At 39.7% G+C, this 25,228-nt stretch overlaps 1 protein-coding gene across 2 annotated transcripts in view; it reads right to left on the bottom strand.

The window, feature by feature from the left end:
* The window catches only part of TIAM2 (TIAM Rac1 associated GEF 2), a 127,475-nt gene that overhangs the window by 86,427 nt on the left and 15,820 nt on the right, over positions 1–25,228 (bottom strand). For both annotated transcript variants that reach the window (XM_033144041.1, XM_033144040.1), the window contains exon 2: positions 17,515–17,629. The gene's annotated coding sequence lies outside the window, so the exon portion shown is untranslated. The remainder of the gene's footprint in view (positions 1–17,514; positions 17,630–25,228) is intronic.

Below are 25,228 nucleotides of genomic sequence, written 5' to 3'. Positions count from 1 at the left end.
CTCACTGCAACATTATACAATGGCTAGATTTGCCACAGGGGCATTCCTTTATCTCTATCTTATAATGAGTTGGACCATTTGTCCATTTAGCTTAGTACTACCTACACTAACTAGCAGTAGCTCTCCAGGCTTTCAAGCAACAGGCTCTCTCATTCCTATCTGAATGGAAATTTCTGCATGCTACATCTCTTCATTACTGAGCTGCAGTTTGTGAGGCTTGCACTCTCCTTGACTCCCCTTTCTTCCTCCAGTGAGCTACAAATGTGAGATCAGAAGTTCTCATTTCCATTTTAGATTAACCATGGTTCAGTGCGTCATCCAAAATCTAAACTGTGGTTAATCTTAATTATGGTTAAATTGAAATAATCTAGATTCATAAACTTGGCTTGAAGTTGGCTAGCTTCAACACACTATAGTTAAGTCTGAATTTATTTTGCTTGAGTTTGAACAACACAACAAGCTATGGATAATCTAAAATAGAAATGAAATCTCTGGAATACCTCCTCACAAAACAGCTGGAGGGTGGGCAGCATAAGCTAAGGCTTGCTGAGGCTCATTCTTGTGGTTCTTAGGTCCTAATAAAGTCAGTGAATTCTGTTTATTGTCACCAGTTCTTTATCCCAGACACAACCCAGTAACCATCCAGTTGATGGTCATTTCAAGGGTTCTGCCACGCAGCAGATTCAGCTTTATTTGTGGGGATGTCCCAGGTATGACCATTCAAAGCACCTGAATATTCACAAGCAATTGGTTTCTTTTTTTGTTAGCCAACAAGTCTTCACAACTATCACATAACATCACATAATTCAAACAAATGGATTCAAGGTCTAGGGGACCTTGGCATCATACAAATAGAATGGAAAAGTGTAACCAGACCTTGACTTTTATAATTCATAGGGAGGAAATGACAGAGGAAATGTAAGGGGAGGCTATTTTATAAGAAAAATATAGTGCCCCCCCCAAGGTTGCTGGCTTCTTAAAGGCCAATGGCCATAGAGTTAATTTCAGTCAATAGGTTTTTCCACGGTGAGACAAACACATCCACCTATTCCTCCTACAAACTTAATGTTATTTTACTGCACTGCTGTGATGTGAAATAAAATGGCGTAAACCTAGCTCTTGCAAATCAGTAGAATGCGGAAGCCAAAATGATCATGAGGCTAAAACAACCCCTCTGTGAGGAAAGGCTGCAATAACTGAAGTGTTTTAGTTTAGAAATAGGCAAGTAAGGCAGGACATGATAAGGATGTATAAAGTTATTCACCTTGTAAGCCACCATGAAAAAAGGAAGGGTATAAATAAATATATGACAATAATACTAATACTAATAATTGTAGGGAAAGTGGATAGAGAGAGGTTTTTTTCTCTCTTTCATAATACTAGAACGCTGAGTCAACCAATAAAGCTGAATGTGGAAAGTTTCAGGAAAGCCAAATAAAAGTTCTTCCCACACTTAAATTTCCTACAACAAGATAATCTGATGGCCACCAACTTGGGTGGCTTTAAAAGGGAATTAAGACAGATTAAGGGAGGATATGGGCTGTCAATGGCCACTGGCCATGATGGATGTGCAAAACCTCCAGTATCAAAGGTGGTATTCTTATAATTATTATTACCCACACTTCGTCCACAGTCCCTGGGTGGGTTACAACAATCTAAAATTCAGGAGTAAAATAGTTAATCTCAGCCACAGAAATAGGGTGTGTCTTTGAATGCCAACTGGTGGGGATCACAAGTGGGGAGGGTGCTATTGTGGCCATGCTCTGCTTCCAAGCTTCCCATAAGCGTCTGGCCATTGTGAGAACTGATGCTGGACTAGATGGGCTCTTCCTTACATTCACAACACCTTTTCTGTCATCACAATCCTATGCCAATAACTCATGCACACGTATGATCACAGTGTTTGCATTAGCAGGATATTCAATAGGAAATTATGTTATTGGATAGCCGCACAAGGATATAGTATATTTCCTTGTCAAGTTGAGCACTTTGTATTAAAAGTAAAACTGCAAATGCAGGAGGACAAAACCACTTATATGATTATTACATTCATGCGCCTTTTGCCAAGGCCACACGTGACTTTTTTTTATCTATCAAGCTGAGTGGAGATGTGTGCATAACAGTTAGTTTTCAGCTCTTTCACATAAGACTTCCTGGCATAATTTACTGCATTTTTGAAAACCAGGCATCTTAGTCACATGCTATTGCAAACCAAAAGCAGAGCTTTTGATTTCTGCAATCTTAGCAATACTCCTATGTATACGCACACGCGCGCGCGCGCACACACACCAAATTAATGCGACTATGATATTCTTGGCAGATTTACTATTTTAAATTTTATACCAAGAAACTCAAGGAATGAGCAGCCACACAAATACAAATGATTATGATTTTTATATTCCTATTTAGTCTTAAAAGGTTCATTTACTCCAATTGGAAGTATGATTTATATATTCTAGCTGTAATGCCACTTTGACACCTTTATAGAACAGTCTCTCACCAAATTTGAAACCAAAGAATCTACATACGTTCCACAAATCAGCAGCCTAAAAATTATGAACAGCAATCTCAAAAATAAATAAATAAATAAATAAAAAGAAAGAAAGAAAGAAAGAAAGGCACATTGCAGAGTGCAATTGTAGACACTTCTTGTACATGTGTTCTATTTTGAAGATTAAATGTGGACTACTTTTTTTTAGTACATGCGCAAAATCACATCCTCATCTTCCAGGTTAATAAGGAACGACTTCTGATTCTGTAGTCACAGTAACACAAATTCAAATCACCACTCCTTGCACTACTTTAAGATAAGACTAAAATCATGTGGAATCAACTTTACTATGCCTGAAAATTGTCTGCCTGGAAATTGTCCTCTGGGTATACTGAAGGTTCAGCATGATTACTCACATGACATGCAGCTGTTGCCTACTGTCTCCGCTGCACCCTCTCAATTTGGGATATAGAAAAGGATATAATGGAAATGACACACCAGTGCATTACACTTTGTGGTCAGCCATCAGTTATAATGTAGGTTTGGCAAATTAGCACATACCAACATTACTAGCTAACTGCAAACAAGTAAGACATTGCATTTTAGAATTAGAAGGAAGTTATCACATGACCACAAATTAGTCTATAGATCTAAACATTAACAGTGCACAAGATCCGATCTAACAAAAAGAAAGTGAAGACCTCAATCATGCCATATCATGTCACCAGCGTCAACAGAGTGATGCAGTGGGTAGACTGCAGGGTTTGGGTGTGGGAGACTGAGCCTCAAATCCCTGTACATCTGGTATCCTGATAAAGGTACCTACTGCCTTAGCTTATTCCATAAGGTAGGCAAATGGATGGATGGATTAAGTATGCCGTACAGCAGAGGGTGCTGTAGAAATGACAACAGTGTGAGGCAATCCCAACTATAAAGATCCACTTCCCTCTAAAACGTGCAACACCCATCCAACTATGGTGTTAAGGTATCCACTGACACTGCTTCCATTATGCCTGTGTGCACACTGGGGTTTTGTGCATTTTCATTCTAGTCTTATCATATAGCTACACAGACACCATCCGCTGCAAAACCCTGAAGCATGGCTCCCACTCATGCCTAATGAACATCCTCCAATTTCCTCAGGTAGTTGGACAGACGCCAACTTGCCCCAACAGCAAACTCTACCAACATAGAGGGCTACTTTTAGGACTAGAAACAAAAGTGCCTACTCCTTCAGGCTCTTTTCATGTACTGGTTTTCTGCTAGAAAACACAACCTCACCTTCCTTTAGCTGAGTTAAATGGTCACAGGTTCATTTGACATACTGCAGCTCCTAGTCACAGGCTCTCTCCTTTCCCTACCTAGGGTGCTTAAGTATTTCTGGCCACATCCTTTCCCAGCCCATCAACTGCTTCCTCTGCCAAAGCCAATGCTTTTGCCTGACACTTCAGTGGTGTCACACATTCTTGCATCACTGCTGATGTGGCCTTGGATGCCAGTGCTGGCCCAGAGCAGCCACTGAACTGAGATAAACCACGGGTGCTCTTATTGCTGCATGAAGTCCTTCTTGATTTCGCACAAAAAGCTGACTCTGGGACCATTCACAGCTATCCTGTAACTAATAAACTAGTTTTAAATAAAGCTGGAACAAAATGCCAAATGCTACTAAAGCCAATTATTTTAAAGTAACTGGCTTAGAATAGGATGCCAGTTACACCAAGGGAGGCATTTCAACTTAGCAATTCCCTTCTAGTGGAAATAATGATCAGCACTCTTAATAAAGACACCTCCTCTTTTTAAGTAGCATTTTTCTTTCATAAACACATAAAATATGTCTTGTTGGATCACACCAAGGCTCCATCTATTGTAGCATGTCGATTCCAACAGCAGCTGCCAGATACTTATCATTTGGAACTGCAAAGGTATCATTAGAATGGTTCTATTCTGTGGCATATGAATAACATCCCATCTGAAAAGCTATGCAATAGCCTAAAGATCCATCCTAGCCACGGGGGAGGGAGGGGAGAAGGAAGCATCCGTACTTTTTTTTAAAGTTACTTAATTCAATATTGGAGCAAGTTCAGACCTGAAATGTTCATCTAATATATAAGTACAGTGGTACCTCGGGTTACATACGCTTTAAGTTACATACTCCACTAACCCAGAAATAACGCTTCAGGTTAAGAACTTTGCTTCAGGATAAGTACAGAAATCGTGCTCTGGCGGCGCGGCGGCAGTGGGAGGTCCCATTAGCTAAAGTGGTGCTTCAGGTTAAGAACAGTTTCAGGTTAAGAACAGACCTCCGGAACGAATTAAGTTCTTAACCCGAGGTACCACTGTAATATGGAATAACAATAAAGTAAATTTTCAGACAGTTAAGCAATGCATTTATGCACTGTAAATTTCAGGGAAAGACAACCAAGAGAGCAAGCAAGAGTTATTTACAGATTAGTCATAGTGTATGCAGGCAGGATAAAAGCTCTACTGCAGAAATCTCTCTGTGTAAGAAAATAAATCTTTGACTGTTCAAACTGTAAGACGATTTGAATAGCAGCTAACTCAACGGTTTAAACAACAGCAACCACTAGCTTTCAGCAAAGTCGCTCACAAGACTGCTGAAAGGGAAATGTGTCCCTCTTAATCTGTTTGGAAAGGAAAGCAAAACTTCAAAGCCAAGAATCACAAACAGAACCACTCTGCCCAGTTCCCCCTTCACAAGTTTTTTTTTCTTATTTAGCAGACTGCGTGTCCCGCTGGATTCCTTACCCCAATCTCTGCTGCCCAGTGCTTCAGCTCTAGTCCGCTTCTCAAAACGTGTCACAGAACCGTTTAGCATACATACACACAGACTCTCCCTTTCTTTTTCTGCTTCTGGTAAGCCAGGAAACTCTGTCTAAGTCTCCAAAATGTTCAGCAGTTATGGGCTAAAAACAGATCCTGTGCTACGCTGGATATATTTTTGTCTACAAGCTACACACCCTCCTCATGTTCAATTTTTTCCATTGGTGGAACAGGATGATGCAGACTTAACCAGAAAGTGGTTTTCCATGGGCCGCTTGAAATGATTAGCCTGGACAGCCTGCCATAATGCCTCTAAGCCTTCAGGGAATACTCTATGACTAGGCTGTTGTTTGACCCTGCATTCCTGAATTACCACCAAAGTGCCATAGGAAAGCTACTAAAAGGCTTGCTGAATAAAGGTTTGCTTGCTTAAAAGGTAGGACTTCAGTGTCTTTAAAGATATATATCTCTATATATTAATTAATAATGCATAACTTTAACTTTCTTCATTTTAATATAGTTCGCCTAGATAAACAAGCAACTTCCCAAACCACAGGTGGAATGTTGTATTTCTTATATAAAGTCCTTAAAAGTTATTGTGCAGCATAGTATTGTTGTTTAGTCGTTAGTCGTGTCTGACTCTTCGTGACCCCATGGACCAGAGCATGCCAGGCACTCCTGTCTTCTACTGCCTCCTGCAGCTTGGTCAGACTCATGTTGGTAGCCTCGAGAACACTGTCCAACCATATTGTCCTCCGTCGTCCCCTTCTTCTTGTGCCCTCCGTCTTTCCCAACATGTATTAGGCATAGTCAAACTTGACAGATTCTTGCTTTTATTTTGGAATGTTAAAAATTCAGCTGTAACCATCAATAGCCCTCAATTACTTTAACCCTCAATTACCGGAACTTTAACAACAATGAAAGCTCCTTATTTCAGAATGCAGCAGTAATCCAAAGTTTCATAGTCCTATCAAAATAATGCAATGCATTAAGAAATGAGTCATTTACCCAGCAACGTAAACTGATGGTTGGTTTTTAGACCTCACAACTTTTTTAAAACTCCTTGGACTCAGTGAGGCACTGTAACAGGTTATAATTGCTTCTCCAATATATGCTGTTGATAAAGGATTGAAGAGCTATTTTAGCTTCCTATCTGGACACTTTTAGTGATTTCTGAATTTTTTTGTACTCCCCAGCAGCCCACCCAACACATTTGTTTACATAAAAATGCATAGGGGATGTGTATTTGGCTAGCTTAGTTTTATCCAGGGAGGAAATATGGCATTACAATTTCAAATAAAATGATCTCAAAAAACATAACATGTAAAATAAAAGTGTGTCTATTTGCATTTGCACATCACAAGCTGAGTTATGCATTGGAATTTGCTGCTACAAGAAAAGCTGCCCGAGGCAAAATTAATGACACAGACAAGTTCAACATCTGCCAAGGCATCTAATAACTCTCAGCCATTTTGCTTGTTGGAGGTGCCTTTGTTTGAAATGACAGGTTCTTAATAGCCTGACTTACTCACCAAGACTCAAGGGACTCTTTCTACTCATGGTCTGTTGGGAAGGGGACACACACACACACACACAGGGGTTCTTTTACTCTTTTACAGCCCATCATGCTAATCAAGGAGAACATCATCACCATGTGAGCCCAGTTTAATCATGCAAGTAAAATAGACAGGGAACAAAAACTGAATGGAAGCAACTCTTACATGTTTCTCTAGTTTTTGTTTAAAACATTGTTTGTATTCTGAAACTTTGTACTGTAGAGAAATTGAAAGTGTGTTGCAATATTACTAATCATTGCAATTATTAGTTGAGGGCCATCAGTGTTGATTACACAGGGTTCCTGCCCTGAGGAGCTTTCAACATTTGAGGCAGGAGAAGCTACAAGGAAAGGAGAATAAAGTGGATTCACAAATGAACATTCAAGTAATATGCAGTTGTTTAAAAGTTATTCATGCTTTGAAAACAATGTTTTTAAACTGGCACTTTTGAAGAAAAAGTAATCCCTGATACTACTGAGAATCCCCCTTGCCTGGCTTCTATTTGCTGCCAAGGATGCTATTTGAGGAGATAAAGGTGAGGAAATAACGTTTAAAACAAAAAATTATCTTATTAAGAAATTATCGTGCCGTGTGGTAATCCTTTTCCTCTTTAATCAATCATTTTGATGGGTAACACATATACCAGAACAGCATGAAAAGATCTAGATAAGCAGCAAACACATGTAATAAAACAGATCACTCAGAAAAGTCATCCAGCTTCCTCACAATGGCCTGCATCTTATCAGGGATCAGAAGCAGTTTCTGCCATTCTAACATAACCTTGCATGGCCACTTCTCCTGCAAATAGTAATTGGACATCCCAGACTTATGACGATAGAACAAAGCTGTAATAGGATTCATTCAAACTGTTGCCAGAATCCAGTGCTGTCTTATTCCATTGGTTTCTGAAGGCACAAATAAATGCTTTGTTGTTGTTTTCTTAAAAGTTGTTGAAATTTTATGTGGAACACACACCACATAGAGAAAAACCAAGCCATTCTCTATGGAACAAATGGTTAATTATCAATCTGACAGATAATCTAGATTATTTACTTCTCCCCTATAAATGTTCTACAACAGAGCAAAAAATATAGGCAACATTATAACAATCTTAGACTGTATTTCTAAAATACACTTACTTGCATCGCTATGGATGCTACTAAAGTGAGAAGAGGACAGTATTCAGTCAATTATGTGCAAGATAACTTTTTTTGGGAGGGGGGGATGTTTTGCCACTAGAATAGTATGAACAAACAACTATACACTTTCTAAAAAATGAAATGGGACCTGGTGTGCTGAGCCAAACCAATATCATAACAGAATGTTCATTCCCACTTCTAGACAACATTTGCCTCAATGACAGTAATCACTAAAATACATTAAAAGTATATTTAAAATGCAGCTGTTATGATTGGGATGCAGAGCTATTGTTACTTCCCCATGAATCCTGCTTTTAATAGTCCACACATGTTGTGGAGAAGCTGACATCTGACTTGTGGGCATCCAGCATTCTAGTCACCTGCAAACACATTTGAAAGATTTCTGTAGGTGGAGATACAACCTTGCTTAACTTTAATATTTGAAACATCACGTTTCGTGGTACCAAGCTCACAAGACCAGTTGATCGAATACACACAGGGAAAATAATGTATGCAAATGATTAAAATGGTCCAGACATTTCCTAGTTAGTGCCCCAAAAGAACTGCAGTTCCTAACTGGCACTGCATAATATAGCTTTCTTTCTGCTAAATGTGCTCAGATAGCCAAGCGCCTGTTGTTAATCCTGATCATCTGTGAGTCAGAATAATGCTGTCTTTGAAGCGGTGTGCATTATTCCACAGTGGCTGAGGAGGGAAACAGCCACCCAGAGCGATCCCTTGAGAGGATCCCATAACAAGGGTTGCATCTAGACACTGATTGGTAGAACACTCACATTTCTGACTCCAGGAGTTGGTCTCTAAGGTGCTACTGGAAGATTTTTTTTATTTTTTTATTTTATTTCTGACTCCTGTATACTGTGTTATCTCCCAGGTTAAGTGGGGTCCTTTCTCCCCACTCGGTGTAGAGCCTGGATTTGCATAACACTAACTGGTTGGCCCTGTGTCAGTAAAATCAGTCCTGCTTCAGAAGCAGTTAAAAAAATTAAAGCAAAAGATGTGCTCTTCCAAAGCATTGAAGCTTTAGGTATAACTATTGGTTTTCTGATGGGCTCTGGGTGATAAAGCAGGCTGGATGTCAGTGGCAGGACAGGTGACACAAGTCCATGTGTTAGCTCCAGCATACAATGCCCTAAATGGCTTGGGACCCAGGTACCTGAAAGAACTCCTCCTGAGAAACAACCATATTAGGTTCTAAGATAAGCAGGGAAGTCCCTATTGGTGCTGCTACTGCTGGGATCTACCCAGCTGGCCCTCTTGGTGGCAATTCCCTGTTTATGGAATGCTTTCTCTGGTGAGGTGCATCTGTTTCCCCCATTATTAACTTTTAGGAAAAACTTTAAAACATTCCTGTACACCCAGGCATTTGAATACTGAAAGATAACTTTTCTTGATGACCTTGAAATTATATTTGGCACATTTTTAGATACTCTCAATGCTTTTTAATATTTGTAGATGTTTTTAAATGTTTAAATACATTTTTATTTTAAAGCTGTAATTTTACCACCTTGTGCTTGTGCCTCTGGGCTCCTTTGTGAGGAAAGGCAGGAGATAATTTCAGGGCAGTAATCCAACATTCCTGCTCCATCAGCACAAGAGACTTCCGCTTGTGGGACAGAATTTCAACCCTCCTCGCCTCTCCCATGCAGCCACCCACACTCCCTCAAAAGCACCTCTGGAAGGTAGGGGAACACTTTGGGGTGTAGCGGGGGAGGAGTTCCTCTGCTCATGGAGAACTGGATACAACCCTAGATAAATTAATAACAATACTAATAATATCCAGGTACCCTGGAGGAAAGCATTTGAAAACAAAGTAGGCAACTTGCCTGGGGTCATTTTTCTACAGGATGCTACAAGGCATCCGAGAAGCAAATGTGGCAGGGAAGCAGGGGTTGCCTTGCAGCAGCAGCAGATGTGTTAGCCTAGCAGATTTTGAAGGAACTGAGAAATATGAGGGCCACTCTTAACAAACCTAGATTATTAGGAAATCCCTTGACCAGCTCATGCATACCGGTATTATAACTACCTAACTTTCACAATTGTACAAAACGAATAATTATGTGGTGGTTAGGTGATTCAATTCATGCTTGATATGAAGAAGTCTCATGGACGCACTAAAAAGCAAAGAGACTGGTGTTTTACAGAAATAACTTCTGATTCAGTTTTCAAAAAGGAATATTAGCTCTTACTTTGTTTAGATTGCTGCTCAATCGTTTCCTTTTGGAGCCCTTTCCTAATTTTCTAGGAATGCAGCACTTGTAGAATGCTAACAGTACTACTGGCCAGGAAAAGCGGAAACCCACGCCTACAGAACACAGATCATTAATCAGTTCATAAAACTGTTGTCAAGCACTGGACATAATTCACAATCAGAACAAGTTCACGTAGAAGCCTTCCCATGTAACTTCTACACTGGCCTTAATTCAACCATCTATTTAGGTCGGAATGATTACCTAGATGGTATACTCATTTTAAGCCAGATGTTTTAAGTTCTCTCATCCTGATTTATTATTTTAACCATTTTTGAATGCCCAATAATTTCCGTTCCATCTGTGAACATTTTAATGTACAGCCTTCCAAATTCCTGGAACTGTGTTACTGCATAACCCCGGGCATGCTAACTCAGAAGTCAGTGGGGCTTACTCTCTAATAAATGTGTTTGGGATTGCAACCTTAATGTACAACACACCATGGATACAGACCCTCTGCCTTCATGTGTATCCCAGCTCCCAGGACCTAAGGTGTGCTGGGTGATACAGCATTAGAGTGTACACCTGGCTGCGAAGAAACTTAAGAAGGATCTCTTCAGGTGTAGGAGGCACTAAGTGTACTTCTAGCCCAGTTGATGATCTGGAAGGGGTCAGGCTGTACTAGCATAGAACCCCCCCTCCCCGTCTCTGTCTGGCCTTTGCCAGTGCAACAACTCCCAACAGGGTGTTTCTATTCTCATTTTTTCCTTGACTTAGCTTCCATTTGTTTTAAGTTTCGTTTCTTCTGCCTAATCTTGAATAGAACCACTTCAGCTCTGTGGTTGTATCATACTGTTTGGATCCCAGTACAATGAAGTGACCATGAGACAAATCCTTTCTTGTCAAAAGCAGAACAATTACATCCCACATAGCAATGTGGTGAAAGCAAATATTTTGCTTTCCACAAGATAGCCAAAATTGGGGTTGGCGGTATCCTTTTCACATGGGGATGACCTGGTTTTTTTGGGGGGGGTGTTCTTTCATTCTGGCTCAGCCTTAGACTAGTACTAACAAAATTCACTAGTTAATAAAATATCCACATCTACCTCAAGGTTATGTTTAAGAGAAATCTACACCCATTGTTTTTACCAAGCTGCCTCCATTTACAAATCAATGCCATTGTTTACTCTGCATTCATCAGAATAAATCTTTACTGCAAACATGAGGAAAAGGAAAGAGGGCAATTGCAGTCTTGGTCAAGCCCTCCTGTTGCAACATCATCAGTAGGAAATGTGTTTGACAACACCCTTGTTTATTTAAAAAAAAAAAAAGGCAGACTACAGTACTTGAAAGGCACTTTGTCCTTTGGTGAAAGTTCATCCTATGGAAACACCACTTGACAATCAGTGTAAATAAAAGGGTGCAGAAGCAGAACATTCACTTGTGCATTAACAGTCATTGCCTTGAGCAGAAGGAGCAAGTCAAGAGGTGTAGCAGAGCAGGAACTCTACAAAATATGAATAATAGTTATAGTTCACAATTTAGAATTGTGAAAAATGTGGAGCTGCCCAAAGCCAATTTTCACCAGCTCCTCCTGCTCCCCACTGCCAAACCCATTCCACATTCCTTTTGTGAGACCCCCATCTTTCAGGAAAGGCTTTTCAAAGAGTATAGTGAGAGGAGAGGGCAGAACTGGGCAGCTTTCTGACTGTGTACATCGAAGCACACAGTTTTATACACTTAAAGCCCCTGTGGAAAAGGCTTTCAAAAAGTTTCCAAAATTAAAGTGAAGTGAACCTATAGAACATGCCATTTCCCCAAAGGCATGCAAAACACATCCAAAGGAGAAACTTCTGTTGTTTATACCATTTCTACTAATACACTTCACTGAACCATCACAGTAAGAATATGCAAAGGCTCCCCAAAGTTGCTATGAATTCAGGCTTAAGTCCACTGAGCCTATTCAGAGGAAACAGCCAAAAGCACATCTTCTGACATATAGGAAATCACTAACAGGAAAGAAAAAAGCAGCATGCTAAGCTTTATCTGCTCATCTGTTTGAGATAGAATAGAATTCAGCACTTTTGTCTAACAGTTTTGTGCCCTTTTTTCCTGTTAAGAAAGGTTCATATTTCACAACATTGTTCTATTAATATTCAGAAGACAAGCTTTAAGGCAGGAGGGTGGTGATGAAAATGGGGGAAAGAACCTGTAAATTGCAGCCATTCATTAAAATGATCCATAAGGCAGGATTTTCATTTCTAACTCAGTAACCTCACTGCATGTTTCCTGTTTACAGAGTCACAGATGGCTAGAAATGTAAGATTCCCATGATAAAGGAAAGAGTTCATATCAACTGCATGCCCTCTTGGCTCTTTTTTATGGTATAAGGAAATCCGATGACTCTTTTGCAAGAGAGGTAGGAAGGTCCATTAAGGCAGCCTCCATGGCGTAAGAAGTCAAACCTGGTTCTCATCAAGTCTGTCCAACCTCTTTTGAAGGGACTTAAAAGATTTCAGACAATAAAAACTAAGTGTCACATTTCTAAATCTAAAGCACTCTCAGTATCTGTAATGCAGGAATAAATCACAAGATGAGTTCCAAATACTGTATGAGGCATATCCCCACACCAGCTCCTTAACCCAGAAGTCTACCACATTAAAAGAGGCACTCTCAACTAGAATCCTTGGAGAGACAGCAGGGATGCACCAGCGCTGTCACTTCTCCATCGCCCAGCCCCACCTCCAACTTTCAACGCTGGAGGGCAAATGTCTGCAGTAAGGAGGACAATAGTCTCTCTAGCCACTTAATGCTTTTTGCTTTAAAGAGAGGTGTGCCTGTTCATCTTTGAAGGTATAAGACAGAAGCCACAACTCTGTGGTAAGCACGTTTCACATTCAGATGCCCAGGCAGGAGAGCCTGAGACCTCAGAGAATCAATGCCAGTCGGAGGAGCCAGTAGAGAAACTGATGGTATGGCAGGAACAAGGCAGTAGTTCTACTACATTGCTTAAGTGTACTTTGTATTTTTGCAAGGAAGGAAGATGGAGAAGAAACCCAAATTATCGGACTCCACCTATTGTCACCCCTAGTTCCCTTCAATAAGAAAAAGCTCTTCTCTTCCCCTCACTAACCCCAGTCCAGCAAAATCTAGTTTTCCCATAGGAAATTACCAGTATGTGTCCTGCAGTGATTCTAAATACTTAGTTGGTCTCTAAGGTGCTACTGGAAATAATTTTATTTTTTTTGTTCTAAATAGAATATTTGCAACTCAACCTCTCGCCTAACCTCCCACCCACCATGTTTTTCTCATTATGGTTATTAGGGCACAGGAGCAACTCAGACTTTGTATGATTAGCCCATCTTAACTTAATCAGCTTGTGCTGCTACAGTTTGAAGCAGGTTAGCTTGTGTACTGGCTGTGGACTACCATATCTGGCAAGCACACACCCAGCAAATGAAAAGGTCATATGCCACAACTCTCTAGGTCACCAGCAAGACATACATGCATATATGTGTGTGGGTGTGGGTGTGTGCACGCACGCCTACACACATACGCTATCTGGATGTTTACAATGATATAGCATTTCATTTACCATGATCTAGCTCTTAGGATTTCAGCCCCTGTTTATCCTGCCTTTTACAAGAGAGATGATTATCTCTGATCCATATGAGAGCTCAGGACACTTAAATCTTGTGATTGCTAAATAGCCAGATGGGCTGTCTGTCTCTGTCACACACACACATCTCAAAGATTCTTTAGAATTTAGTAGAGTCTGAAGAAACAAAGCACCTGCAAAAAAGGGAGCAGTTCAGTGTCTAAATTCAGGCATTTATTTGCTCAGGGTCGCGCCTAGCAAAAGCAAACAGTTGTTGTGAGAAATATAAAACTAACTGATTCCTAAAAGCTAAACAAGGTATTTTACAAGCTCCTGTGGGCCAACAAACTATAAATGTACATGGACTTTCCCCTCATTCAATGAACATTACCTGTATGTTATGCCTTATAAATATAATGCCATGAGATGTTAAAAACAGAATTGAAGTTTTGTTTTCAGTCTCTATCAATATTACAAAACTGGTGAAGAACAATTGAAAATATTGTTCATATTCTCTTAAAAGCTAAAAAATTGTCCTACTGAAGAAGAGGTGAAAGAAGATGGGTTGGACTGGATGTATTCAGGCACTGGCTATAGTGAACTTCTTCACATATAGGAATATGAATTATTGAAAAAGCATGGATTACAGGCTTACATGCTCCAACATAGAGCTGGTTTGCATACAACACTAAACCAACCTGTCGAACAGCACAAATGAACAGGTCCCTGGAGAAGAGATTGCTACCATTTCACGCTTTCCCTGGTCCTCCTGCTGCTGTGAGCTAAGCCATGATTTGCTTCAGCATGGCTGTCTGAACCCAAGCTTGTGGTTTGTCTCCTCCAGGCAAACCTTGAGCTGTAAACCCAAGAATAGTTTGGAAGAAGACAAGCCATGAACCTGGGTTCAGATGACCAAAGCAAACCATGGCTTAGCTCACAGTAGAATGAGGACCAGGAAAGGAGCACAGTGGTTGCAATTTCCTCTCCAAGAACCCACAACACACTAAACCATGGTTTGACTTAAAGTTACATGTCAACCATTTCATTGTCCAGCTCATTGTCAAAACTTCTCATATCAGATTGTTGTAACTCAATTTTGGGGTATTCACATGCATTCAAATGCATGTAAAGTTTAAATTAAAAAATACAGTTGCATAGAAATGCCATTAGGAAGTACAGTTGTTTTATGGCTTAAAACCAATGCAAATAGATAGAAAACATTTCTATACAGCATGGGCCAAAAAGTTATTTTAAGCAACATACACTTACACACAATCTTTGTTTCAAAAAATCCTCACCTTTAAATAGACAGGGCAGGCAAAAAGAATGCATATCTGTGTTGGGAAATACCCCTACCTTGACATGCTGCTTATAAAGCTTCTTTTTCCCCTGTGTTGTTTATTTAGTACTAATAGTATGCTCATTTACACACTGCCTAGGTGTTTGTCTAGAGGAAATCATACTATTATGAAATGGAAATATTTAAAAAACGTCTCTGCATACTGAATGGGACATTCTTAAATTTTGGGCCACACTAGGCATTTCTACTAAACTTTTCATTTCTTTGGGCTTTTCTGAAAACCTTAGCCATTGCCATTCAAAGGCCAGTAAAAATAACAATATACAAAATATTTCCTCTCTCTGCCTCCACGCCTGCTTCTAATGGAGTTTTAAATTTAAAGTAAACCAATGCCAATCAAATCCTGACAGCCAACTGTGCAAATTCAAAATCTGGCAAGGAAAGCTGACATAATCCTGTGGAGAAAGTAAAACTTTGACAAATAAAGCAAACGCAATTCATCAGAGGCAAAAGATAAAGACCATATTCTTATTAAAATTATCACTTGTGTAAATGTTACTAAATGTGTGAAAATCAATGTGATAATCACTGTATTTTCACTTATTTAATTGTGGTCAGACCCAAAGAGATCACAGCAAAACCGTTTTCTGGCAGTTGTGAACACCAGTTGGGTTAATCTGATGCTGCTTCTTGCCAATTTCTCCTTCCTACCTTCCTTCCTTCGCTCAAACCATGGTTTCCCAATTCAGAGATCATGGTATACTATGCTTTGAAGAAAGTAGGAAAGGGATGAAGGAATCAGCATGTAAGAAGGTTATGCAAGCCCATGATCCTTTAAGGTTACAATCACCAATGATGGCATGACCATGTTGTTTGAACTGGGCGAATGACTGACTTCACAAGGAAACAAGCTTAGTGTTTTAAATAAATAGATCAACTAGGTTTTATTGCATACTTCATCAGTGGTAGAGGAACCCTCTCCGGCACCTGGGGCAGCGCAGTGCAAGCGTAAGCTCGCACCCTCGGACACTCTACAGCTGGGGGGAGGCAGGGGCCATCTTGTCACCCCTCCCATAGTGGAACACAGGGCGGCCCGACCCCTCCGACCCTCCCTTCCTACGCCCCTGTACTTCATATCCTTGGTTTTATTTACTTGTTAATTGCTACCCAACACATACCCTTGGAATGGCAAAAGTTATAAATAAATAAATAAATAAATAAGCAAAACAGCACAAAGGGGAATAGAGAAATATAGCAAATAACACATATATTAATAAACAAAAGTATTAATATCATCGGGTAGTTCTTCTCATGGAAAGCTATAACAATTTTGCAGAAAACATGAAAGAAATTATTCTGGACAGGATTTGGGTATGCCAGTGCTCTAATCAACATTATTACTTTAGAATCTAATGGAATGACACAATTATTAGGTTAAAGGTAAAGGTTAAACTGGCTGTAGCACCATCAGTTAATTCTGCCTAATTATTTGTGATGTAGGTTCTCTGCAGCAATAACGACACATAAGGGAAATTTAATAAACAATCAAATGCCTTCCAATACTTCACTGGTCAATTATTACTTTTTTTATAAAGTGTGACTAGATAGTACTTTTGAGGCTTTATCTTTGAATCCTTCTAATTAGATTAATGTTCAGGTTCGCCTGCTGGCACAACATGCCTGGAACCCAAATAAAAAAGTGAGCAATGACCAAACTTGGAAATATTTGTCCAACAGAAAATGATGTTACTTAATATTATATCATAATGAAATAATCACACAACATAAATTAGTAATTAGGGCTACATTTCACAGCTTGCTTACTCTTTAGGCCTATTAGATTTGCAAATAATTAAAGCTAAACAGAATGGCTACATTCAGACATTACGTGAAATCATACTTTAGCAAGACATGAATGAGCCTAGGTGATCCTTGAGCTTACCCACACCCCCATCTCCTTTTGTTTCCACTTCCACTTCTATTTCACCACAACTTGTCATGTCATCTGAGCCAACAAAATGTTATTATTGTTAACTATTGCCTGCTTTAAACAAGCAAGCTTGAAATCATAGTTAACAATAATAACAGTTTGCCAATTCGGAGGGAGTGGGATACAACCTGTGGTTAAGCAAAGATGGAAACAAAAGCTTCCAAAGTCCACAATTTTTTTCATCTAGGCTAGAGCAGCACACTGTCATATTAGGGGAAAGAATCTTCTTTCAGCTGTATTTGTATTTGTTCATGGGAATGTGGAATTCAATGAATAATGCATCTATTCTTAGGTGAACATTCGAAATCACCAAAAGCAGTTAAACAGTATGCCTGCAAACTTCCCAGTCAGGCAATAACTGGAGCTTTACATAAAATTTGGTTCAAGACATAAATGAATGTTCACTGCCACTTTCCCATAATTTCTTTGTAAATTTAACAGAACAAACTAACCTTGATTATTTTGCCTTATGGTTCTTCTTTCTTCCACTGTTTCCTGAATCAGCAACATTGAGACATGTTAGCATGTTGAGCACATTGCCACGACTCGGTTGCTTCACCAAATCTTCTGAAAGATAAAAATATTTGAACATAGATTTAGAATAAAATTAGAAATACTTTCCAATACCTGCAGGTGTTTGGGTACATTTACAAAGACCTAACTCATACAATAGTAAAGCAGACAACTTGGGTGTGCCTTCCCTAAGCCTTCCCTACATAATAAAAGGTAATCATGCTAGACAGTTTTTGCCTTTTATCCTAGAGGCAATCAATTCTAGAGACACTCAATTCTTGATACACATCTTGGTTTCCCAGTTTAGGTGGTATGAAGATGGGCAATTTTGGATTCTGCCCTTCTGCAACAAAAACGCTTGTGGTGTTTTCACAATATAAAGTGGCTCATTATTAAAGATGTAAAACCAGTGGTTGATTCTTTGATAACAAGTTGTTTGCACGCAATTTTCTGAAGGTATCCCCAGGAACAAAACACAGAGCAAGTGAAGCATCTGTGTGACTGCAAGTAAGGGCCTAAATTACATGTTCTTAATTCGGCAATACAGTGGTACCTTGGGTTACAGACGTTTCAGGTTACAGACTCCGCTAACCAGAAATAGTACCTCGGGTTAAGAACTTTGCTTCAGGATGAGAACAGAAATTGTGTGGTGGCGGTGCGGCGGCAGCAGGATGCCCCATTAGCTAAAGTGGTGCTTCAGGTTAAGAACAGTTTCAGGTTAAGAACAGACCTCCAGAACAAATTAAGTTCTTAACCCGAGGTACCACTATAGTGGTCAAAGCAAGACAATAATACAGAAGAACGTTCTTTATTTTACTCATGCCCCTTCTTATCCACCAAGGACAGAGGTCACTTCCAGACAATCTGTTTATTGAGCATTCATCTTGATTGGTTTGCAGGGAGAGATTAGACAATGTTGGCTATTTAATGAGCATTCATTCCCATTTGTTTGGGTGGGGGATTGCATTAAAGCAAATGTTATCTCACTCTTTCCAGAACATTTCCCCATCATTTTCCTAATGGGAAAAAGTCTTGATCTTCTGTGGAAGAAGATTTGTTGTGCAAGACCTTCCAATCAACTATAATTGTGTAACATGGAGTTGCCAGTATGTAAATGAATCCCACCCCAAAATAGTGACAGTCTAAAGTGCAACTTGGACTACTTCACTCCATACAACAATATGCTGCTTACTTCCTTCAATGTGCTTGAGCTAGATAGTCCAGGAATGGCAACATTTACCAAGTCTTTATACAGAGGGGGAAAGGCCTGAAGTCCTTCTCAGGATACTCCCATATGCAGTGGCAGGATATACAGAAAGAAAACTCAAATTCAGTTTAAGCCTCCACATTGTGCTGGACATATAGGGCCTGCTCACAGTTTACATGGACAGTGTGCCCATAACAATACAGTACTCAGTTCTCAAAACTATCATCATCTCTAAACAACTCCAACCCGGCACATCACTTGCATTGGCTATATTTTCAAGTTTGCTCTTTCCTAGAAGGCAACCAGCTCCCTCTGGTCTTCTTCTCCATCACCTTGTTTGTAATAACTAAACTGAAGACATCACCACTTTGCTTCACTATCTAAATAAAGCAGCTTGAATGATAAATCTTTGAACAGCTAAATTGCGTTTTTCATTCCTACCAACCAAGTCACTTTCCAGTTGGAAAAACATGCAATATTTCTGGATGCATTTCATATGAAACTGAAATTAACAAGCCTGCTTTTCAGCTTCTTCTTCCCAGAATTTAGCACCTTATTGTACTAGATATTTATTTTTTACAACAGTTCTAGAGTGAAAGAAGAGTAGGTCTATTTTAAAATGAAAAGTTTCAAACTCCTGGAGGGAGTGCAGCACAAACTATTATGAGGACGTTTAAAAATTTGCTTTTGGAGGTTACTTAATAGAGATAATTATCACAGACCATTGGTGTTAAAAGGCATCACATGGTAACAGCAGAGGCACTTGACCACTGACTGTCTGCCATCAAAGAGAACTGTGGATGTAGAAGACTACTATGGTACAAATAAATCATGGATTAAATAAATGCGCTCTTTCTCTCATTATAAAGTTGCCTAGGGGAAGAAAGCATGTATTCCAAAATCACTCGGATGTTGAACATCACTTGGCTATCCAGACATCAAAATAAAAGCTTCCCAAAAGCTGCTATTATTGTTCAGGATCAAAGATTAAGCTAGCTCTGAGATAGCCCAAGATCATGAGTATCACAAGGTATAGTGCTCACAGAATTGTTAACACCTTGCATCAAAGTGAAGACTTCCTTATTCAGTAAGACAATACAAGGGGTGAATTGTGAACCAATGCTGGGTGGAAACAAAAGAATACTGTCTTGCAAGCGTGCAGCACATGCACCCTCTCTATACAAACACACCCCAATGGATGGAAGGGGTGGGAGTTGGCTGTGGCAGGGAGCTCAGTAGACTCCTAGATTTGTAGAGTTGGAAGTGACTCCGATGGTCTTCTAGTCCAGGGGGCCCCAAACTAAGACCCAGGGGCCGGATGTGGCCCAATCGCCTTCTAAATCTGGCCCGCGGATGGTCCGGGGATCAGTGTGTTTTTGCATGAGTAGAATGTGTCCTTTTATTTAAAATGCATCTCTGGATTATTTGTGGGGCCTGCCTGGTGCTTTTACATGGGTAGAATGTGTGCTTTTATTTAAAATGCCTCTCTGGGTTATTTGTGGGGCATAGGAATTCATTCATTCCCCCCCCCCAAAAAAATATAGTCCGGCCCCCCACATGGTCTGAGGGACAGGGGACTGGCCCCCTGCTGAAAAAATTTGCTGAACCCTGTTCTAGTCCAACTTCCTGCAATGCATAAATATGCATATGCAGGTGGTCCTCTGGGGATCAAACCTGCGACCTTGTCATTATCAGCTCCATGCCGTAACCAACTGAGCTAACTGTTCCTTCCTGCAAATAGGCACATGGGCATTCATACCATTCAATACTCAACTGAAAAATACAATTTCCACATAAATATCAGAAACACTGCATCACTGCTTTTCTGTTTCTCACATGGAATAGCTGTGCTTCATAGGAAGCTTTTTCAGATGGAGGACAGGCTGGAGCATGGGCCAGCTCCTTTAAAAGCACCCTAAAGCTCTTCAGGTCTTGGACTTGGGCCAAGTAATACAGCCTTGCTTTCTATATAGAGTAGGAACAGCTTCTGTTCTTAGTGAGCCACAAACTCTCAATCCTAGCTCATCCCATGTTGAGTGCTTGAGGTTCTACAAGTATTTTGTCAGTCAGACTTCTTACTTGGTGCTGAACCAATCAAAGATTCTATCTATTAAGCATTTGTGGGAAAGGTTCTTGAAATACACTACGGTAAGCTCAAAAGGGTAACACATGGAGAATCAAATATAATTTTCAATGTGAACAATTAATTTCTGTGTTTTGGACCTGGTATCTATTCCAGAAGGATTCAAAAACAAACTACCTGCAATTTCATTAAGAAGTAGAACTCCTGTCTCAATAATACATGCAAAACAGAATTAGCATATATCAACACTAAACTGGAAACTACACCCAAAAGGAAGCATGAGCAATAAGATTTGAAGAGAGATTATTTGTTCCCAGCTATTATAACACGACTGTTTGCATTTGTGTCGGACACTTCCTCAAAAGCAAAACAACCTTGTTTCATAGTGGAAGCTGATCAAATACCCAAGATCCCAATCATTACAACATTGTACAAAACAGGACATTACAACATTGAAATTCTTGTCTTCAAATGCATCCAGAAAAGAAACTGAATTCAATTAAAATTGCTGGAGAGCTATAAATGAAGAATGTGTAAAATTTATTAAGAGAAATCCAATTAACAGACCTGGAACAACACCAATAATAAGTTATGGTTAGAATGTCTAAGGGAAACACACAATGGAGTAACTTTTATTAAGTATAAGTAATAGTTACATCTGCTTAAAGCTACGTTTATGCTGCCAAAGCAATAGAGTTCAATGAAAATACATATACCATGCAGAAGTTCATTGCAGTGCCTGATTTTCCATGACAAGATGCTGACCACTCCTGGTGCAAACAGCAACTCCATGGTAACAGAGTGATTAGTTAAGGAAAGAGACACAACAAATAGCAGCCTAGAAAACCAAAATTGCTCAGGGAGCACAACTGTCCCACCTGTTACACATTAAGGGATGCTTCATGTTGTATCTTAGTTACACAAAGCTATCTTTGTGTGGGAAAATGATCATAAAATCATTTCCTATCAAAGTTTCCAGGCACCGCAAATGTAATGTATTGCATGCAGTAGCAATGTGATGCCATTATTCCACACCTGAGCTTTAATTCCCTTGAAGAAGGCCACCCAAAGGTGAAGTCTCACTGATGCACATGTTCCCAATATTTGAAACAGAACTTGATGACTCCAGGTCAAAAGAGACTACCCAGGCAAGAACCAAGAGGTAGCTGCTTTAAAAAGTTTGCTTCATGATTGATGTACCTGCACAGGGAGGCAGTAATTTACTGCCCCCAACTATGCAATAAGCAAAACATTATCCAGTTCCTTCTGCTGCAGTCACTTGGAATGCTACAGAAAGGAGATCACACTGGAATGACTACTAAATGTTGGTCATGTTCAGACATAATGCTAAACCATTGTTTAATGTGAAAAGAACAAGCTGCAACAATGTTTGGGCTCCTCTGTTCTCCCCTTTCTCTAGATGTAGTTGCAAAGAGGCATTCAGAAGCTTTTCCTTCCAATTTCTGTTAGCTAGTTTTGCATGTTGTCTGAACTGAAACCAAAACTGATTAACGTTAACAAGCCAGATTAATGCTTAAATAAGCCAGTTACATAACCCATGGTTCGAAGCTGGGTTCTTTCAAACAAGCTACAGGTAAGATTTACCAGAGTTATAAGTTTTTGAGCAACATGAAAAGTTTCAGTTAATGTCAGCTACAAGCTAAAGTTTCTGAATTTCTCCTTTTGTGGGAGGGGGGATTTGTGAGTCCAAAGCTTGCCTAGGCTTATTCTTGCAACATTAAACTATGATTTAGCATGCAGATTGGCTACAAGAAACCAGCAGCAGCACAAGTATGGTAGTCACCACAGTTTAACACATGCTATGCAGCCACTATTATAACACAACCACTTGGTTGAAGTTCAGCTAAGTTCTAGGTCTGATCGGTGCCAGACCAGGCCAAGTCATGAATGAACAACACCATCATATTCCCTTGATATCCATGGAAGAATAAAAAGCGGGATATAACTGAACAATAAATCTTTACCTAGCAATCGCGTTGGGGGTTTTGTCCTCTTTTGACAGATGTTAGCTACCTAAACATTTGGGGGGCTTGAGGACATAGCCCAGTTTAAAGTAGAATGAAATAAAGTAGCATGAACTTACTTTTTAAAATTCTTCTATAATTTGAAGATGGGTTTATGCAAATGCTGTGCAATGATAAGACATCTGCATAATGGAAGAATGTACTACAGGAAGCCTGCCTGAAGCCTGTACATCTGCTGTTTACACCTTACTGGTAGTCACTGCCTGAGGCACATGTTGGCCTAGGATGTGCTTAGATACTTTTCAGGTTGAGGACTTTACTATAAAAGGGTAGAAGCCAAGACATGCTTCTACTCCACCCAAACCCAGGTCTTTAATAGCTGGTTAATGAACCTGCCATTAATTGCTTTACACTACTATGACCAGATGTTCCTAATCTGGATGTACTCTTCATTACCCATTTCAATAGTTTCAGAACTCTGTTGGGTTCCTTAAAGGAATAAGAAATTCTGCCCAAAAATTACTCAGCTTTTTTTAAAGTGATAGAAAAGTGTTCCATCCAAAAATAATGGATTTGCTTGAACTAACTAGCTACTGTATATCCAAAAATAATGGATTTGCTTGAACTAACTAGCTAATATCAGAACTCATTACAACAGTTACTGCCAATTCCACTGGGCAAGCTCTATGTAATTTTTAAGGCCCAGATTAATTCTACTAGATCCAAATTTTGCAAGATGCCTTGGCAAAGTGATGTGTGTACAAGTGCTTTCTCTCTTTGGGGAGGAGAGCTGATCCAGAAGTGGCCAGAAAGGGAGGCACACGCTGCACTCACTCAAAAATCCAAATGCACCTACTGGCCTGAAAAGGTTGTGGACCTCTAGGATGGACAAATTGTGATTTGATGGACTGAATAAGGCAGCTTCATGTGTTTACTTACATCTCTAAAAGGAAGTGCAGAATGTTTTTATCATGCAAGTAGCTGCCTCTCCTTTCCCACTTTTGCAATGGCCGCGGCAACATATAAAACTCCAGGGCATAACTCAGTTCTCTCTTACACAAATCCTGCTGGAGTGAATTGAAAATGCCTTCAGTGAAAGTCTGAATGGCAGAGAATCCATTTCACCCAGATTTGTGTATCCTGGATATCATAGTCTCAGAGTTCTATGCACCAAAAAGAAACAAACCTGGTATTTAAAACATTTACATGCTAGATTCTCCAATTATAGGGTCTGCATGCCAGCAGAAACATTAGTCATTTGCTTAGTAACAAACCAAAATGAAATCCTTTCACATTTGGTTTCCATACAATATCATTTACTTTTATAACTCGATTTTTCAAAAGCTTTCTATCTTTAAGACAAAGTTTTGCACAGTATTTAAATTTTACCACTATTCCTATATATAGACTTCATCTTACTAAAATAGCAATGCTCAAGCACATGGGTGGAAACTTGACAGTAAATCTGAGCAGCTTGGAGAGCTTGTATGAATTTTACAATAAGAGCACTTCACATTAGACATGGAATAGCAAGGCTAGCGGGGACCTGGTCAGCATTCTGCTCTCTCCCACACATGCAGGGTACAGTATTGCAACTATTTCCCAATTCAAGCGTTCACCTCAAGAGGCAAATGGGTGCAAGTCCACTGACAGAAAGTTCTCCTAAGGTTATTAATTTGGATAGAAGCAAATCAAACACAAGCTTAACTTGCCAAGCAAAACCGTTGACATTTAACATGCCTTGGCTGGATCACACCTAAAAAGTCGAGGATACTCTCTCTGGTTTTATTGTCATTTAGTTCCATTAGTTATATTAATGGCATATTAACTGAAGACTAAAAAATAATGCAGCAAATATGAAACTGCTCAAACAGAACTTGTGGTTTGTTATTTGGTAGACACAGCAAATGTCATTTTGAAATGGAGATTCCCCCCCCCCCCTATTTAAATGCATATGGCTACAATTATTTTTTGAAGGGTTTTGTGAGGGGCCATCACAGGCAAAAATAAAAGGCTGTGCAGGATATGGTACCACACTAGGCTACAATACTGAGTGCTACAATGTGTTTGCAGTTTCATCATGGACCTATGGAGCAGGAATGAGTGGGGAAGGCTGGCTGGCTCATTGGTAGGTTGTTACTGATGAAGTGGCTTGACAGGGTGCACTGAATTTGGAAACATCAACAGCCCCTGGAGATAGAATCATGAATATAGCTGGAGACACCTGCAGTTCTCTATTCAAGAAAAGGAAAGAATCCAGTAACAGAGCGCTAAAAAAAAATGCAAAGGTATCATCTTGCTTAGGAATAATAATTGTCCAGAGTAACATAGCTAGTACCAAACCAGTACTGAACCAGCATACAAATGCAGAAAACTTC

The sequence above is a fragment of the Lacerta agilis genome, chromosome 3 (genome assembly GCF_009819535.1).
Source record: "Lacerta agilis isolate rLacAgi1 chromosome 3, rLacAgi1.pri, whole genome shotgun sequence".
NCBI lineage: Eukaryota > Metazoa > Chordata > Lepidosauria > Squamata > Lacertidae > Lacerta > Lacerta agilis.
This window is presented reverse-complemented; position numbering and strand designations above follow the sequence as displayed.